Source organism: Amphiprion ocellaris, chromosome 5 (assembly GCF_022539595.1).
Source record: "Amphiprion ocellaris isolate individual 3 ecotype Okinawa chromosome 5, ASM2253959v1, whole genome shotgun sequence".
Classification (NCBI taxonomy): domain Eukaryota; kingdom Metazoa; phylum Chordata; class Actinopteri; family Pomacentridae; genus Amphiprion; species Amphiprion ocellaris.
The window spans coordinates 34,043,353-34,058,921 of NC_072770.1; the positions used below are offsets into that span (position 1 = coordinate 34,043,353).

Here is a 15,569-nt window from a genome sequence, read left to right on the forward strand (position 1 = left end):
GGAAAACTTGGATGGATACTGAACTGGTGACACAAATCTGGAGTGCCCACTTTGAAACTGTTTCGACATCAATATTTCAAGCAATTGTCAGCTACAACTTGATTTTCAAAAACAGTTTCATTGGCCAAGCATGTGAACTCATACAAAGACTATGACAATACTTTTTGTTATTCTACAACAAATTTACACACTTCAAAGATTTCACTACATATCCTATATGCATATGAACAGACATGGATGTGAACTCAGACTCTGTGTAGGCAGACAACTAGATGCAGTTTTAGTTTTTACTTTGTGATGTTTCTCTCTCTGTTTTGAGAACTTCTTGAGAGTTTGAACTGCTGGTGATAGAGATTGCACGTTCTTACTTAATAGACATCTTTACATGGTCATCAGTCATGTATCCTTTCCACACTCTCTAATTGTCACATATGTCGATGGATTCCAGCTGCCACAGTAAGGACAGTGATTTTCTCCTTCAAAGCTGTGTAGCCCACTGCAATTCCCTGTCTACACTAAAATCTGTTGCTACATGCATCAATCTAAAGCAAACAAATTCTCATTTATTCAAAGCAAACACCCTCTGAACAAGTTTCTACGACATTATAGTTTAAAAGAGGCAAATGAATGTTGCATTAACATCCCAGATGTTGTATCACCTGGCAATCTACCTTAGACCTTCCAGCTCCAAAGTTTCAAAATGTCTAGTTACAATGCCTTTTGACAGCTTTATGAACACATGATGGCTCTATCTAATGTGACAAGTGGGGACAAACTCCGAAGAGACAACAAAGTACCTGTTAGCAGGGATTTGAATTGTAGGTGAGCTGTTATAAAAGGTGGAAAATGAGCAGATCCTTATAGTGTCAGACCGGGAATGACCAGCATTACTTGCAAATATGCAACGTTGTACTATAAACAGACATTCTTCATGGCTGATGTCTTGTGAAAACATTTGCAATGTTACATGCCTTCAGCTTATATGGATAAATTGCAGCATATGTGGATAGATTCTCCTTCATCTAAATGCTTCTACATCTGCGAGTAGCAGGAAGGAATTCAAATTTTGGTAGTATTATTGAGTAAAAGAATAAATAGAAAGTGATGCCTTTAATGTGCAAAGTCTTGAGTCTTTGACATCTATCAGACCTGTATTTTAGTTAGCTGGTAGCTGTCAGCAAGTCATACTCCACAGAGCAAAAACCCCCACTAGCAATCAGCAAAGCCCTCACCTTAGAAGGGAACATTAAATCCTTGCAAAGAAAACAGAATACAAGGTGCATGAGGAGTCCCGTATAACTCAACACACTACTCAACTATTTGCACTGTATGTCTTCTGTTAAGTATTTTCTGTCCATATATGTGCATGTGTAACAAAATGACATTGGGAAATAGTAGTATGTACTGTCATGCATCCATAATTTGGGGCCTGCAACACAACAATTATTTTCTACTATGACTTCATGATATCTGGAGTCCCTATCTGTGCTGCCTTGTCCCAATCCTATAATATTATTTCATGTATTGGCTATTGTGACATGTTACATGGCTCTGGTATTATTTAACCACGGCTAATAGGAAAATCCTGGTAAGCCTGAGAAAGAGCTGCTCACTTTTCTCTGGTACTTGAAGTTGCTCAAGAGTAGAAGCTTCCAACCATTCATTTGGAAGTTTGACTTAAAAGAAAGATGATAACGCATTCTTTTGTAAGTACACTAATGTTGTGCAACTTAAGCCAAATTTAAGTTTAAAAAGTGGCAAAAATTTAAGAAAGAGAAGTTTGAGATCCCTCAGTGATATATATATATAATGCTTAGCTCTGTGTTAATTTGCTATTATTTTCTGAGTGGGTGTCCATTATGAGGCCAATGACTGGTGGATTGGCACCAATCATCCATGTGGCAATCCATTCATTCGTTACCATAGAAACGGCCCGGGTGAATAGGGGATAAGTGGGGGAGCATGGAGAGATTGCTGACACCTGCTCTCCTTCATTTCCTATCATTACACACACATATACTGTAAAATGTGTGTGTTTTCTTCGCTTATCTTAACAACCGTTCATTTCAGACTTGGTATGTGTGTGTCACTGGGAACTGGGGGAAGTGAAGTGTGGAGTTTGAATCAGATCAGATGAATGGGGTCCATTTACAGGATCTTTCTGGGGGTCCTCAGCCGGGCCTTTCTCTGCCTGTGAGCAGGAGCTTAAAGAGTAAATCTGTCCAAGTCTAATGTAGAATAACAATAAAATCATGCGACTGAATAATCAGATTTTTTTTTAACGAAAACGTAATTTTTTTGACAAACAGACATTTATCACAATATAAGATATCCCTTTTATTTAATAGATGATTCTGTTAAGTTAATTATGTAAATATATTTCTAAAATTAGATACAGTTAGTGACAATAAACAGAAAAGAGGCATTTGTTCTGTAATTTTACATTGATTATGAGAGAAATATTGCATATTTAGGAAATCTGTATAATGATGTTACTACAACAGAAAAGTTGAATGAATGTTTTCATTAGTGTATGATATCTATAAGCACTGTTCACCTGTCAAAATACAATTGCACATTACATCCCGATATATTTTTATTGAAAACAGAATTATTATTGCAGCTGGACAAATGTTAACTATAGCCAGCTACTGTCAAAGCTGAGATATCTTTCAAAAAAAAAAAAAAAAACACATTCCTACATGGTACAACTCTCATTATTAAGTAAAGCTCCATTTTGAGGCTGGATTTTAAGTTCTTTAGTGCTAAACATTTCAGTGGGATTTTTAATGAGGTTTTCTTACTTCTGGAACAGGATGTTCCTGCTTAGGTTGATGAGAACCTCTGGAGCCAGAATGATTGCACTAAATGTGAACTCTCAGGTACAAAGTGTGAACACAGAGTTCAGTGTAAGTGCAGCTCAGGAAGTCTAGTAGTGCAGCCTGATGGCATACTGTCATGCTTCTCTGCAGGTGCATGTCCAACATGCTGCCTATTTGTTAAATAATCGTATTTCCGGACACCATGGAGTGAACTTCCACGGATCTAAGCTGATTTTTAAGCAGGAGTAGCTGTGCAGAAGTGGAAGCACAAGCTAAGACACACGTAAATGCCCGGTAGATTGTTACATGATCCATACCTGATTACGTTCAGCAAGCGGCAGCATTTGCACATCACAGAAAAACATTTTAACTCAATGTGACCTTAACTTACACGTCACCTTTTAACATGTTAAATGGAGCAAAGCTGTGGGGAAGGCAGCGCTGAGCCCTTCCTGGAGGAGTAAGTGGTGTGTAGAAGGTGTGTGATTGGATCATTACATAGCAAATTATGCTAAACTAACCTATAAAGCAGACATCTGAGAAGCAAACCCCTGGTCCATGTAAGCTAACAAGGCAAGAAAGAAAGAGGTGTGGGGCACTGCATAGGAATACATAGAAAGGCTTTAAAAAACTAGAAGGTTACACCATAAGGGTACCATCTTGAAAAGAGCATTTGTAGTGGATGAAAAATGTCCAATATTCCAAGAGGAAAACACTGCTTGCAGCACTGAGTATGTAATTACATGCATCAAGTGATTCATAAGCATGCAGGCAGCTTAGTGCTGTAATACTTGGACCATCTCATACCGATTCACCTGCAGAAGTTATATTACTGTTTGATAGCAAATTGTCTGATGCCTTAAAGCCAAGGTTGTCCCGACAAGGATCACTTGGTGTTAAAATTTCATATTACAATCTCAGCTACACAGGATCAGTTTGGATAGAGTTAAATATAGTATAAGACATGTTTTATATCTGCAAGAAAAATATATGCTAGTTGCTTCTTTAATCTCCTAAGACCTGAGCTTTGGTTGAGCTTGCATTTTAGATTTCTTCCAGGTTTTTTTGGCTAATGAGTAACTAATAAATATAATAATTGGATAATATCTAATATCTGATTATTATGTTTATTATATTTATATTGTTATTATTTTTGTTGTTTTGTTATTAATATTATTATTGATGTTATTATTATTATTATTAGTGGTACTATTATTATAAACAATATGCTCCCCATATGTGGATGCCAGGTCTCAGGAGGTTGAACTGTTGCTCTTTCAGGTAAATGATAAAAAGCTTGGTCTGAACATCTCAAATGTAAACAACAGCCAATGAAAAATGAGGAGATTTTTTAAAAAATTATTATTACTCTAAACTATTTGCTGTCAGTATGCTTCTTTGTATCTTCATCTAAGTTTAAATGACCCATTGTGGAAATAAAATGTATTATTTAATAAGAATATGCAGCACATCACATAAAGTATCCCATTTCAGCATTTTGAAGTGCTATATAAATGATCTGTGATTTTTTAAATACATTTTAATGTAGTTACAATCAGATGTGAGGACATTTTAGAATATATAATAAAATACAACAGGCTGTTTTTCAACAATATGAATCTCTTACATGAAGATCATTACAACAGTGTTTTATTATATTGTTTTATTGTTTACTTAGTATCCTTCACTTATTATTGCCCACAGTAGGAATTATAGTTGCTGACAGATATCTAGTCACTACTGTACCTGCCTAGAATGATACTATAGTATAATGTATTTTTAAAAATCTATTAAGTATTTATATATTTTCAGTAAATGCTGATTGGTGTTGAAGTCTGCAATCGTTGATATCACAAAGTTATAGTGAAACAAATTAAATCAGTTGCATGAGATGAATATGAAGCTATTCATTACTCTAATATAGTATGAAGCCAGTGCACTTTAAATGAATAATAACATCACAGCTTCCACAATCAAAGCCAAGAACAAAACAAAATACCCTCATTCATTAGATGAGTTAAACATTTTTTACTTCCCGTCACGTTTAATACTCTTATTTTTGAAATTGTCTTCCACCGTTTTGTTGCATTGTTTGACCTTGCAGTTGAACAAATTTCCATTATTTAGAATGACTGCAAGGAAACTAGAACACATGCAATAAACGGAGAGTAGTACACAGAATTAGATTTTTTAAAAAATATACAAGCATTAGCTCCTCTAAAAAATGCTATTTTTGAAAATGAAATCAAAACTTTGCTGTACTAACTCTCAGTGTGTCTAAATCACCATCAGACTGATTAGTGCTACTGCATACGGTGCTACTGGTTTAAGCAGTCACAAAACCACAACAGCCTATAGGATTTAAGCTGCAAAATAATATTTGATGGATCAAACCAAATTTAAATTAAGGCCCTGGAAGCTTGTGTGAGGAACCCATAATAGAGATTCTATAAAACTTCATGATGCTGCTGTAAAAGCAGCCCACAGGAGCTGGAGGAGAGCGGCAGCTAAGGAGGCTGATCGTAGCCTTTCTTCATATCAGAGCTCCTGCATGGTGACTGCTGAGCTTCCCTCTAAGCCCCAGAACTCACACTCAGTTTCACACTTGCCTTTCAATCGAAAGATCTGCTTTATCAATTTCTAAATCCATAGCAGCTCACATTCCTCTGTGATGTCAGACGTTTTAATCAGTCTAGATGGTTCTGGCTGCGGCTTTATTTGAGATTTCACCCCAGAGTGCTCTTTAGTCCAATACTCTGACCTCACAATACTGTACCCGTGACTACAGCTTGCTTGGTTTCAGTTCTTTTTTTTTTTTCTTGAGTGTGTATTAAATATTTGCTAACGATTAAAGTGATAGTCTTCCAATTCCACCTCACAGATTTATCCCTAAAATGAGCCTTGCATAAGGACCTTGAATGCAAAGAGGTCCAGACAGATGTGGCCAACGGAATAAAACTTGCCAAGCAAATAGTCCATCGCTCTGTTGCCTAGCAACACATCAGTGCATATTTCATTCATCACAGCAGGGATTTGCATTTGAAGTGTTGTATGAATTGAAGTGATTTAGCATCTGTTTGCTTCATAAAATGTTGTAGATTTCTATTTTTTGAGCCCAAAAGCTTTTCCAAATTTGGTCTGGTTGAATGGTGGCGTTAGGTGAATATTATCTGACAATTATCTCAATTTACAGTTTAAGTTTTTGTAATCATCCAAATTGCACAGGAGAGAAAAATTGCAAAAGGTGGAGGTGATACCACAAAGACACTGATCCATGCATTCCTTCCCTCTGTGGTGTCAGCATCAGCCAGCCGTGTGCTGAGACTTCAGGTGGCAGCAGATGCAGATTCTCTGAAAGCCATTAAGTCTGAATATCAGTCCTGACTCCTGGATTACATTCTGTCTGCCTCAATTACTTTGACTCGAGGCAGCAACCCATAAAAACAGTTTGGGGAACAGAGCTGACTCCTGCATAAAGGGCACTGTGTGATTGATGAGGACTGGTTCTATGCTCTCAGCTCAAATGTAACACCAGTGGAATGATAGTTTGTGCTTTAATTTCTCAAGCAGATCGTCTTCATCATAAATACATATGACTCAACACAAGCCAGCTTAAAGGAATATCCTATTTACAGCTCCAGCTACTGACTCCTTCCTGTCCCATAATCCATATTTCTGTAACTCCACCAGCTACAATCAAACTCAGTCATCCAGCATCTAAAGACCCCCCACTCTGCTCTGCTCTGAAGTTGTATGAGAGAGAAGATTGATGTGGAACATTAATACAGGTGTACAAGCAAGAAAATGTCCTCCACTATAAATTATAATAGAACCAAAGGCCAAGGCATATTGATATTTCCATAACACAACCCAGTAGCCCTCTGGCCAAAAGCAGGAGCATTTTGTTTTGATTTTTAACACCATGCCAATAATTTTTCTGGTGCTTGCGGGCAAAATTGATCAGATATTTTTTTCTTTCTCAGTCAGTTCTGTACTGATCCTTGACAAAACTGATCCATATATTGCATGCTGGTTTTGTTTTTGTTTTTGTTTTTTTCATCTACCATTTGAATTCATGATTCATAAACAAACAAATGTGATGAATAATTTGAAAAAGATGTCCAGCAGAAGAACTGGTGCTTTATGTGTTGAATTATATTTACCTTTGCAATGTGTAGTTTTTATCTTTCCACAATTTACTATGTGACAAAGAAAAAAAAGAAACACTAATTTTGTTGCTGTGATGGATGCAAAGTTATAATATCTGTCAAAATCCTATTTAGTTCAGATTAACTTCATTAAATACTGAATAAATAATTGATTAGTTGTTCAGTCGTGATGTGTATAGACTGGGATTGTTATCCAGACTGTTGATGTGGGGGTTATTATGTTTTTCTTATAGTTATAATGCGCACAAATGTGTAAATTTAAATAACATTTATACATGTGTAAAAGAATCACAAAATATGTGCACTCAATAACTGGATATGACTCTTTTTTAACATTTAGTGAAACAGTAAGTTAGCGTCAAGAGCTGGAAAAATGATTATTCTTAGCTTCCACCTTAAATACACCTGTAGTTTTACACGTGATATTTGCTTCACCCGTGTCTTATCTGACAACTATAAATGTATGTGGCTAACACATTTAAAACGTCAGCCTACTGTATTGTTCACATTCAAAAGAATTCATCTTTGGGGTGAAAGAACTGAATTGAACCAATCGGTTCATTTCTCATTTCAGTTTAGCTCTTAATCAGTTCTGGGTAAACGTGTAGGGAAACACTCCATTAGAGGACAAGTGATTCAAGTCTTTGATTATTTCAAGGATACACACAAGTTTATTGAATGTTTTACACAGTGAATATGAGCCCTGAGTGATAGCTGGCGACTCAAACTGCTAGAATCAAATCCAAGAGCAATAATGACTATACATCTCTGATACTCATCAAGGACAGTTTAATGTCATTGATAATAAACAGAGCTCGCTATGTTTGTTAAAGCAACAGCACTTCCAGCTCTAGCAGCCGGGGATCATGGGAAAAATAGACCACGGGGCTACGCAGTCAGCGCTTTGGTCAAACAGCAAAGAATCAGACGAACAAATCTTTTGAATGTATCTTTTCAATAAACTAATTTCAGTGACTGAAAACACAAAAATAGCGTCTTTGGAATTTACTAACCAACTGAAGGTCATAATATAAGTGAGGTGAGAATAAATAATTTTTCCATTTTTCCACCGCTTGAAGCTAAATAGTGTGTTCAGTCATAAGAGAGGGGCATTCACAATGACTTTATTGAGAGCACACATGCAAATTGAGATGCAGTTTCAAAGCCCTCCACACACATTTGCAAGTGACATTTCTATAATAGTACTCCTATATGGAGCAAAGACCACAGATCTGCAGTGATGTAACAGTCACATGTATCTGTGTTGACTTCTGTGTGTGTGTGTGTGTGTGTGTATTTGTGTGTACTTGTATTGCTCATCATGAAGGGTCTCTCTGCCTTTATGGAGACAAAAAACAAGTCCACGTGGTGTAAATAATTTAAATTTAACTATGACGACTTGGTGTAAGGGTGCGGTGAGGTTAAGGGTTTGGATTATACAAGCAGTAGTCATGATTAGGGTCAGAGCAAGTCGTCAGGAAATTATTGTAAGTCAATGTGACGTCCTCTGAAGTGATGGATGCTTCATTCAGTCAGAACTCACATTTCCTGGAACTGGTGCAGCTGCAGTGTTGTATGTACAATACTAGTTGTCACTATTCTGTGCTTGTCAAGACAGTAAATGCAGCAGACGGAACGCTGACGCAGCAGTTTCTATGAAATACCTTTTGAAGGTATAAGAATTACCACGTGCTGTTAGGGAGCAAAATGTCACCTTTAATGCCACAGAACATGTGGAAAACATGGGGCTCAAAGTAATAACTTACTAGTTGTCAGGCTGTTCATGTGTCAGATTGAGAAACTGTGTTGCGCCCTCTCAGTTGTTAAAAGAAGACTGTTATTGAACCTGTTTTGAATGTTTAAATCCTATTTATTCATGAAACACATTTTGTAACCTCATATTCTTGTCCTTTTCTATTTTATTTTATTTATATTATTATTTTTTTTAACTTTAGTTTGTTACTCGTAGAAAAAAATGCCCCATTCAGGATTTCAGAGATTCAGAAAATGAAATATTACTGCATGTATATTCTCTGCTGTGTAGTTGTCACTATATCTTCTGTCACTGGCTGAATCCCATTCGATGCACATTACACATGTAGGCACATTCAGGATCAAAGTTCAGTGTACTTGAACTTTAGTTGCATAGCCTGGTGGAAAATCAAACACTGTCCTTGCACTTTCAGTGTGAAAGTCCTGCTAGTTAGTACTTGATGATGTCAACATGCCAGAGTGGTAAAGTAACATGCCATAATAGAGCCAATACCTGCTAATATTTGTATTGTGATCACTGGGAAATAGTTGTAGTGACTGCACATGTGTGTTTTATTAATACTACATGCTAGATTTTTGCAAAAACAGGAAGGTTCTCTTTTTTCTCAATGCTTGCATTTGTGAATAAAGTCTGCATTTTCATTATTTTTGCTGGTGAATGAACAGAGGAACAGTTTGATATGTATTTAAACTATTCAAGGGCAACACAGGAGTATTAAATAATACTATCTTTCAAAAGAGAATGCAAATAACAGCAAATTGCACTGAAACCAGACGTAAACTACACCCTGAAAGCTGCAATGCAATGTTGATGGCTGCCACTCACTCAGAAAGCAGACTGATGAATTAAAACTAAGACTGATCCAAAGTCTCTAGGCAGAGACAAGTGAGAGGTGGCAATGAATAAACAAATGTATAAATGTGATTTAAATCCCATTTTAATGCTTCATTTATTCATTCATAAGCTCTCTAATTTGTCTGAAAATAAAAACATATTAGACCCCACATACTAAGCCTGTTTGGTTTTAGGTTTTCAAATATTTATGTGGCTCTAGATTCCAACACATTCAAATACTTTTATTTATTGGCCCCAGAGGCCAAGATGTTTGTTGCTTTTTTAATAAAATGGATAATTACTGTGAAATCTTAAAAAGGATTTGATCACTTGTTTGTAATGCCAGTGGTGTGAGTCCAAGGACAGCAATGATGGTCTGCCTGTTTTGGTCCAAAACCCAGCTTGCTGTTTTCTTTTCTTCCATCAAATGTCACACAGGCCATCACTCATCGCTACTCTATCTGGATGCAGTTAAAACATCCCAAAGCAGGTTATGAACTATTTGATTGTATTTGATATGGGACTGTGCTGGAGGAATAATGGCATTTTTTTGTAAAACTGTTTCAGATATGCTGCCAAAGATCTGGTAAACATATGAAACATGATGATGTAGTTTACAGTTGGGACAACTTCTCTGTAAACACACATTTTAAATGTTATATATCACACAGCTGCTGTCATTAACCTGCATCTACGTTGAATTTGTCAGACAATGTTGTGGTTATAAAACATGGATTTTGTAGCAACTAGCTCACAATAGTATACTGAGACTTTAGTATGCTATTTTATTATGGAGTGAGACAAAGTGCAGTATATTCATATTAAAGGTTGTGAAGTTGACCAGAAAGAGCAGGATGGAGAAGAGAGCGACTGAAAATGTAAAAAGGACAAGTACTGGGCCATCTCTGCAGCCTGTAACCTGCTAAAATATCAGCACATGAGCATTATCTTTTGAATGTGAGCATGTTATCGTTAGCAGGCTGCTTTATAGTTTAATTTATACATGGTGCTAAAAGAATGAGGGAAAAGGCAACGTTTCTGTTACTATGTTTAGTTTTACTCTAGGTATTCAATGTGCTGTAGTGTTAAAGAAACACAGCGATTGCTTTAATAGCAGACAGTCTGGCACTTGGGCAGTTTCATAGAACTCATTCCCTTCCACTGATGTTTTTCTAAATAATTCTGCCCATTTTTACACATTATGATACGGTGCCTTTAATATAGCTCTGTCATCAGTCAAGAAAAACAGGCGTTTCCTTATTAGTTGATCTCTGACCTCATGCTCTGAGAATGACATGGTGCATATTCATCTGCTGCATCTTAGTAACCTTTCTCAACATACAGTCTATCAGAATTGTTTTACTGAATCATGACAGGGACCAAAACGATGTCACAGGCCACTGACAGAAAATGCATCACTCATCACATGTATCTACACATCTCAGCTGGCCTGACACCCGTCTCATAGCTGGACCAGTGACAGGTAGTAACAATAATTGATTTTTGCAAAAAACTTGCCTGGCTACATTAGGAATCAATCATCCATCAGTCTGCAAATACTCAGCAAATGCTTAGTTTAAGACAATAAATAAAGTTCCCAATTCAGTTACTGTTTAAAATCTTGGCCTTTCTATTTTGGCTGATGCAGCTTTAAATAAAACTGAAGCACAAACAGGCCTGGATGCGACGATTTGGCTCTGTGTTTTCCCTGTACGCTCCCTCGTCGACTTTTACATTCCTCCCCGGCCATGAGAAGAGTGAGGGAGGCAGGGAAGGAGGCCAATATTTGTTTTACTTCGCCGCTGTGTTTCCACCCTCCCTTTAGTAAAAATGCACCCTGGGTTCTTTTTGTGAATCACCCGGCAACAGACACATCACTTTGTCTCCATCTTTTCAGTGCAGGCGGAAACGTCGCGCCGAGGCCCTTCTGGAGAGGCCTAGCAGCATCCTACCTGACTGTCTTACCAATGAAGAGCCAAAACACATTCTATGGGCCTGCAGTGTTACACATAACTGGTCCTGACAACAATCCCTCCCTCTCTGCACCAGCCGAAAAGAACAGAGGCTTTTTGGGATTAGGAGACATGGAAAAGCTACAGTATAGGGCTCCTGCTCTGTCTGTCTGTTTGCCAGTCTGTCTCTCTGTTTACCTCTCAGTCTTTATCTCTCTTTAACAAGCACAAACACACACATTGATTTCCATAATCTCTCAAGTGCAAAGCCAACATACAACAAATGTTTTGAAAACTGTTAGTTTAACCAGGTACTGGAGATGCCAAAGTACAATTTGCATTGATGGAAAAGCATTGAAAGTGACTTGGAAAGTGTACTGACATTTCATCCAAACCACACAGAGTGAACATAGCCTTCCGGTGCAACAATACCATAGAGCTGTAATGTCATGCAATTATGCTGGAAAAAAAACACACAGCGTTTTCCAGGCTTTGGCCCTGTTTGTAGTGTTGTGTGGATTTGTTAAAGGTCAGTGTTGAAACAGTGAAATCCTTGTTGCCAAAGAGGGTGATACAGTGAGAATTAGTTTCATCTTTGACAATTTTATTTATTTTAGTTCATTTTATATTATGGTATCGTACCTGATGGTAATCTGGTTTAACATCATATTTTATTCTGTCCCTGTGATTTTGCTTAAGGCTACATGTCTAATTCTAAATGTGCTTCTAAATTTAGTCGCACAAGCAACACTGTCCATGTAAATTTTGATAAGTGGATCAACAAAATGAAAAATCTCGACAAAAATTTGATGAATTCAATGAAATTTTGTTCAGACAATCTTTGTCCCCAGAGAATGAATTGGAGTCACTGTTAATCTCTTGGCTTTTCTTGTTAGTGCCACCATGAGGTTGAGATTTGAGGTTTTGACTGAAATGTCTTGACTTGTCTTTCATGTACAATGACTGGCTATGGCATTAGTGCCTCTGAATGAAACCACTCAGTGAATAACACTGATCATCTAAATGCAATGCAATATTTTCCTGGGAAACCTTGGTTCCTGGCATTCATCTGGATGTTATTTTGACACGTACCACCCACCTAAGCATTGTTGGAGAGTGAGCACACCCTGCCATGGCAACAGCAGTCCCCGGTGCCAGCAGTCTGGCCAGGACAATGCCCCCTGCCACTCTACAAAAACTGCTCGGGAATGGCTCGAGGAACCCAACCAAGAGCCAAAGGAGTTGATCCAGTCTCCTAACCAATAAAGAATCCACAGGATAGGCTAGAACAAACCCAATTCATGGAGAGTCCACCCATTAACCCAAGGACCCAAAGGATCTGCTGTAACTGCCTCTGTCCATGGACTGACAGGTGAGACCTCCTTTGGCGGCATAACGAGGACCAACACAATATTAAGCAGGTATTTTAATGCTGTGGCTGATTTGCGTAACTCAATCATTGAATTAATGAATTAGTTTTAGCATAGGAAGATGCCATACCGAGATACTGAACATATAAACACTATTGCTTGCTAATCAGCTGCGTCTTAGCTTTCTCATGTAAACACATTAGCATGCTTAGGTGTGCATGGATGTAGGCCGTCTCAGTTATTCCACAGCTATTACATTCCTCCACATATAGGTGGACTAGCATGGTTTTTCTTGGCATCAGACAGCAGCTGTTTGCCATTGCCTCCTGCCGTCTATTTACCCATAGATGGAGCTATTTAAGCCACAGCTGGCACCCTTTCAGGTCCTACCACTCCGGGTCAGAGTGGACCTGAGAACAATAACAATTAAGGGGTTGTTCCACCGTCTCCAAAACCCACAGGCGAGCCTTGTCACTGGATGCAGTTTAACGTCATGTCCAGAGACGTATTGCCATAGCCAAAAGATGCGTTTAACAAGAAAAACACCATCTTCATGAATACACACATCAGTTTGCCAACAAAACTAAGAATCCTCAGACGCTACATCTGGTCAGTCTTGGTATATGGATGCGAAACATGGACAATATCAATCAGTATGTAGGCAACAGAAGTGTGGTTCCTACGAAGAATGCTAAAGATATCGCGGGTAGAAAGAGTAACCAATGAAGAGATGCTTATGAGAGCAAATGCGAAAAGAGTAATGCTGGCAACCATCAAATCGAGGAAAATTTAATTCCTAGGACATGTGATGAGGAGGAATAGCATAGAGAATCTTGCAATAACAGACAAAATAGAAGGGAAGAGAGCAAGAGGAAGCCAGAGAATGACATACATTGACAACATCAAGGACTGGACAAATACATTGAAGGCCAACACTGTACTACATGCAGCGTATGACAGAGAAAAGTGGAAAGAAATGGTCGTCAACGTGATTAAACAAGACACCTAAGAAGAAGATATATAGGTATTCTAGGTTAACAAGCATATTTTTACACAGATTAAAATATAGTTTCTTGAGCTACATTTTCTTTTAAAGAACTACACAGAATTTTTGTGCATAAAGAGCCTCACCGTTCATTCAAAGCCTCAGCAACACTGGAACTGAGAGGTGACATATTTCTAAAAGAGTCTGTAAATATGCCTGAATTATAAAGTGCATCTGTCATCATTATCGCTGTCATCATCTTTATCACCATTTTGTCTTTCCCACATGAGCGATTATGTGCTGTACGGTTTCAGATCTCTGCCTTTGTCCCCAACGTCTGAGCAGCGACAGTGACAGGAGGCCAGCTGTCTGCCTGTGTGTTTGCCTGTACTCTACTCTCTATTACTACCACCTCCTTCTGTAATTACAAGCTCCAGTGCACACGAGCTCACCATCAGGTGGGGCCAGGGCCACAAGCGCAGCACCACCAGCCCTCGTCAGCCGGGCATTTTGAACCCCCCCCCCTCCCGCGTGAGAGTTGCAGGCCAACGGGAGGCTTTTTGCACATCAGAGGTGCCACAGCCTGCGGGCCAATCAGCCAGTTGGGATTAGAAATGCTAAATTCTGTTTCATATCATTAGAAGGTTAGCTCACCCCTCATTGGTTCACCATCTGGGCATTCTTTGCTTCTCTCTCAGCGGTGCAGCTTCTCAGCTCTGTATCAGCAGCGCACAGCCTACAGCATGGCGGAGGGAGACAGAAAGAGCCAGAGATGGGGGTGAGAGATTTGGGCAGATGAGCAAAGGAGCAGAAGCAAAGGAAGAGAGAAATACAGGGAAGTGTGAGGGGGGGGAGAAAAAGAAAAGAAAAAAATGTTGCACAATGTCAAAAAGCATATATAACATTACATGTGATATTAGAAGCTAGAAGAAGGTAAGATTCAGACAGCACAACAAACTTGAAATACACCTAATAATATTAAACATCACCATATAGCTTTCATCCACCCCACATCTATCATTCCCAAAGGCAGACGCAAAATCTCCTTTAAATTAACATTGGTTTAAGTCTTACTCATTTTCACAAACTCAAACTTTCGCTGTTAAACCATGAGAGAGTCTAATCTCCCAGTGAGACCCTAATATTTTATCTCGATGTGGGAGTTAAAGTCTGCATTAAGACTGCTCATTTGGGATGTTCCACAAGGGTATTTCATTTTGGAAGACAGCGGGCTAAGAAGATTATAAGCACAGTTTTCAATTTATCTCACACACCCTGACTCCTTCTATTGGCTGTGACCCTCTTATCATGTTTTGCCAGCAGCTAGAGCAGCCACTGGCATCTTCGCCCGCATCCACTTTGGAGTGACTGCATTTGATGCAACATTACGCTACTTATTTTTACCCCAAGTGTGGCTTTTTCCTCTCTTTTTGCACAGTTTGCTTGCTATGAAGCACTCAAAATTTAGGCGGATGGAAGTTGAGAGAATAAAAAAAAAAACAGGCGTGTGAATGTGTGGCACTAACTGCAGCTTGATGGAATATAGTTAACTTTAGAGATGATTACATGAAAGTGTTAGATAATAGGTCTATATGATGCATCAACTGGCCCCTGAGTGAGTCAGAGAGGAAGAGAGAGAGGGGGGAGAGAAAGAGTGAGAGAG

General features: G+C 38.4%; 1 long non-coding RNA gene across 1 annotated transcript in view; it reads right to left on the reverse strand.

Annotated features, from left to right (window-relative positions):
* The window catches only part of LOC118469716 (uncharacterized), a 112,981-nt gene that overhangs the window by 30,034 nt on the left and 67,378 nt on the right, over positions 1-15,569 (reverse strand). The window contains exon 4 of the long non-coding RNA XR_008601681.1: positions 14,561-14,642. This is a non-coding gene — a long non-coding RNA (uncharacterized LOC118469716). The remainder of the gene's footprint in view (positions 1-14,560; positions 14,643-15,569) is intronic.